Here is a 4,875-nt window from a genome sequence, read left to right as displayed (position 1 = left end):
AGTCAGGAACCAATTGAAAAAATAAAAAGTTATTTGAGTGGTTTTGAAAAAAATGAAATGTTTCGGGAATGCTTCCACCCAAATTCCCCTGGCACTGGAAGTATTGAGATCAAAGAAAGAGATCAGTGGTGCATTCAGATGGCCCAAGGTAGTACCTACAGCATTTGAAATTATATATTTAGGCTTAAGTTTAAGTAGAGGTGCAGCTTACAAGTCCTTCATTAGAGCTAACTCTCAAAATTAACTTTTTGAAAATAATATTTTGAATAATGGATCATACCCTTAATTCTTGTTGTCCAATATATGTGTCTTCTCGTCCCAAACTAGCACTAAGCTTTATAGAGACTAAAAAAAAAAGCTTTCTTCACAAGTAAAGTTTTACACATGACAGTCAGAAAACCTTCACTATTGTCATTAGGCCATGGTGTATTTGATTTGAAAATAAAACAAAAACAAACCAACCCCATTAGAAAAGAGAATAACTATTTTATTAGGCATGTCCTGAAACTCCTGTATGTTTTTCTTTTAGTCTACCCTGACTAAATTACCCATTTTTAGATTATGTAAAATTTTGAGACAAAATTTAAAAAATATGTCTTATCAGTCTCATGTGATCATTATGGATATGTATTAGCATACTTAAGTGTTAAAGTGGAGATATTTTTTTGTAGCTTATTGGAGTCACAGAACCATACTGGCTTGGATAGATCCATTACCTTGAGTTGCAAGGAGCTTATCATATTGTCCCAACAAGCCTGAGTAGGGGATGAGTAGGGACACCTTCCTCTAGACCAGGTTGGTCAGAGCCCCAGCCTCACCTTGGACACTCAGCTCCTCAACTGAGCACCTGCTGAGCCTCAACAGCACTGAGCAGGGCTGGAAACTTCAGACAGTGTCCCAAAAGCCAGAGTGTGGTCAGGCAGAAGTGGGAGAATTTGGGAGGAAGGGAGGAAGGCTTTGGTTTGTGAAGCATTGAAGAAAGAGGGAAGAAAGAAGAGAGAAAAGGGAGATCAGGTAGGAGAGGATCACCAGTCTTGAGTCCAGCATTGATCCAGCCAAGGGTGTTCAGGGTATTATGAGTTCCTCAGCCAGGCTCTGTGGGGGTACCTTTTTATAGGTAAGTATATGTATCCTCCCTGCATTTTGTTGTTACCTGACAGACTTTTCCAGTGGTTCTGAAAACAACAGGAAACAAGAACACCATTAAGACTCTCACCATCTTCACTGACACTACTGTTAATCTGTGGGAACCTGCTCATGTTTTTCCTAAAAGCTTGTCTGGTGAAATTTTTGCCATCTTGTGGCAAGTGCAGAACTGCAAGAAATGTACTGTGGGAAGGGATGAATAGGTGAATAATTAGAAATCATGCAGAGGATTGGCACCAACTTTGCTGTAGATGGCATCTTGTTTCCAGGGTTGTGACATGGTATTCAGCTATGAAGGTTTACCAGGGATTGTTTGTGCCCATTTCACTGTGGTATTAGGGGAAGCTCTGCAAGTAACATAGTATTTGCTGTCCTTGTAAGTCCACAGTGTCTCTCAGAAAACTGCAAGAAGTGGTGTTGGTATGAAGGCAGACATATCAGCCAGTCCAGGTCTGCTCCAGAAGCCTCAGGCTGAAGACAGAGAAGGCAAACACTTCAGGCAACAACACTGTGCCCAAGTACAGAGGGTGGTTTGGGGTGGAAGGCTGAATTCTGGTCTGGTTATTTTTAAAAGGTTTGCAGTTATTCTTCCTCTCCAGGTCAGTACTTCTGACTTTTCAGAGAAGCGATGTCCTCCAGAATGTTTTAACTGCATGCATAATTCACATTCAATGTTATTATTATTATGAAAATGGCTATTTTGAAAGCCTTAGGTCTTGAAGCCATTCTTAGACTGTACATGTGGCTGTCACATTTGGAAAGGAGGAAGAGGTTCAGATCAAGTGGTGGGGAAAAAACCTCAACCATCCAGTAGAGAGATCCATCTCTTTTCTCAGTTCTGCTCTGCTCCCAGCCTCCTGTTCAAGGACAGCTGTAAACAACGGCTGAACCCAACAAGAGTATCACTCTATCCATCTTCATCTTGTGCAAGCTTCTGGCAAAGTCCTTTGTGTGGCAGGGAGGCAGACTTGGTCAGAGGAAAGCCATCCCGGATTCTGACTTTTGTGGCTGTCAGGGTGAACACTTTATTTTAGAGATTTTAACTGAAAGATCCTCTATGTGACATGGAGATTCACCTGGGAACTCCAAGCTGAAGACACTAAATTCTCACTATTCTTTGCTGAAAAGGATAAAGATTTGGGGGCTGGGTCGTGGGTGTAAGTGCACAATCAGCAATTACCTACATTCTTTTATATGTTCAGCCATGCTCAGTTAACAAGAGAAATTAGCTGGGCAAGCCTGGGCCATGACAGCCCATCCTTTTGAAGGCCAAGGATACCTCACCTCATATACAAAGACTTTCTAAAGACTGAGGCATCTTTTTATTCATTCACCTGGTGAGTTCTGCTTTTTCCTACACCAATATCATCTGGCATGCAGCAGCAGATGGGAACCACCCTAGGGACAGGTGCAGACTCAGCAGCAGCAGCAAGCTGGGATACTCAGATCTGCTTTGCACCATGGGCTATCCCAACTGTGAGCAGGCATGGGACAGAGGAGTGGTGACAGGCTTCTGGTGAAGTCAGCAGGCTGCCAATATTCCATCACGTTCCTCTGCCAAGGACACTGTGCCCTGTCCCACTCCCAGAGGACTTGAGCAGCCATCTGTTCTTCAGAAATGCTCCTGTTTTGTTTCCCAGCTATGAACTTGCAGAGTTAGAACCAAGCTACACAGGGCCTCCTGAGCTCATACAATCATTTTTAGCAGGCATATAAAACAGCTTTGCTTTCCAGCAGTTATAATTTACTCAGTTGGTGGCTTTTATGTTGTAAAATTCAGGTGGTCTTTTTCCACTTGTGTTTTCCTGTTTGGAGTAGAGTGGTTTTTATTTCCCATTTGTTTTTGGGTTTTTTTTAAGGGATCTGTAGAGAATTGACAGCCAGAAACACACAGGCATAGTAAGTATGTGGACATGACACATCCTAAAGGCAGTTTACAGGAAGAGTGAAATGTGACCCAGAATAAGGACAAATAAATAAATAAATAAACGTTTGTCTCAGCCCACTCTTGACAGCAGCAGTCTTGTACTCTCTGCCAAGCAGCTGCAGGCACCAGGCCAAGGGCAGGAACCCCAGCAGAATTCAGCCCATGGTCCCCATGGCAGAGTTCCTTGTGCTGCTGCACTGCAGAGGTGTAGGAGCACCCCTGCTCCAAGGAACAAAAGGACCAAATTCTCAGGGATTAAGAGGTGACTTTTTCTTGAACTTCACTTGAGGGAGAACAGAAGGGCCGCAACTGCTCAGGTGTTCAATCACAAAACAATCCAAGATGTCTCAGGTACGGGGGCTTAACATCATTGGCATGGAGAAAATTGAAAAAGTTCTAAAATACTCTCCAGAGAAGAAAGGGGCCTTCACAGGTCCCATTTGAGTGTACCCAAATATTGCCCTCCCTCAGTCAATTTAATATCCTTACCCAAAAAGTTGATTATGGCATTGCTGGCCACAACTCTGCCCTGTCAGCTGAATAAACAAACAACAGGAAACTTAGGAAAAAGCCTGGACTTCAGTGTCCCCGTAGGTCTGTGAAGGAATCAACGAGGGGGGATGCAGCAGCGCTGCTGCAGCTGAGCCTGAGCAACTGCGCTGCAGGAAGGGAGGGCCCGGCCGGGCCGAACCCACCTCGGGCTCATCTCAGCTCTGAGCCTTGGGGCCAGCAAATCCTTCTCAAACCCGTCCTTTCAAAACTGGAAAGAGCTTCACATGGCACCCCACTGCGAGTGGCAAGGTTTAATTGCTGTTTTACTCACCTCAACTGCGCTGCAGGAAGGGAGGGCCCGGCCGGGCCGAACCCACCTCGGGCTCATCGCAGCTCTCCCCTCACCCCGCCCATCTCCTCCTTTTGCTTCCTATCTCTGTACTGCACATTTACTGTTAAATAATGTCTGTACTATTGACTCTGCAGTATGGGCTTGCTTGCACCCGAATTCAGGCAGAGGCTTCTCTTAACAATCAAATTTTTACACCACAGTTATCCACAGTGAACTAGGAAAAGCAGCACATTAATACCTTCATTGAATTCCCAGGGACATTACTGCTTCAGCCTCCCCAGTCCTCTTCACTGCTTGTTCGAATTCTGCACACAAATGCTGGGATACTAGAACTCCAAAATTTGTCTCTTTCTTGAACCTAAAGGCTGCATGGGGAAATGGAGCCAACACTTGGAAACAGGTATGGAAGAGAATGGGATGACAAAGCCAGCAACCAGGAAGACCAGTGGCCACCAGCTGCTGGCTGGATGCAACTGGGCTACTGGTCAATCTGCTTTTGCTCGTCCCAGGACTTGTAAAGCTAGAAGCCAGAGGCCGTTTCTGCAATAATAAAAAAAATAAATTCATTAATCTATGATCAGGATCAGGTTCTGCTCCCATTCTAAAAAACAGCGTTTTTGAACTGTCAGTGGTTGAATAAAACACATCTTTCTTAACTGCAAATAGCTGTCTGAACTTACCTAGAAAGTATTAACTTCAAATTCTCTCCATCAATTTCTCTGTAGCCAGGCCAATCAGTCTGAAGGGTTTGAAATAGATGTTCTTTCAGACTGAAGGAATTGTCCTTTGGATTCAGGTTGGCTACCTACAGGCAGACATTTAAGGAAACAAATGTCCATTATGGTTGCTATATGCAAACTACAGAAATCCAATTCATTCTGAAAAGCTCTTTGTGAGCACCCAACTGGAACTGAGCAATGTCCTTTGGTACAGAGATGAATTATTCCTCTATCACATG

This window comes from Oenanthe melanoleuca, chromosome Z, assembly GCF_029582105.1.
Source record: "Oenanthe melanoleuca isolate GR-GAL-2019-014 chromosome Z, OMel1.0, whole genome shotgun sequence".
Lineage (NCBI taxonomy): Eukaryota > Metazoa > Chordata > Aves > Passeriformes > Muscicapidae > Oenanthe > Oenanthe melanoleuca.
This window is presented reverse-complemented; position numbering follows the sequence as displayed.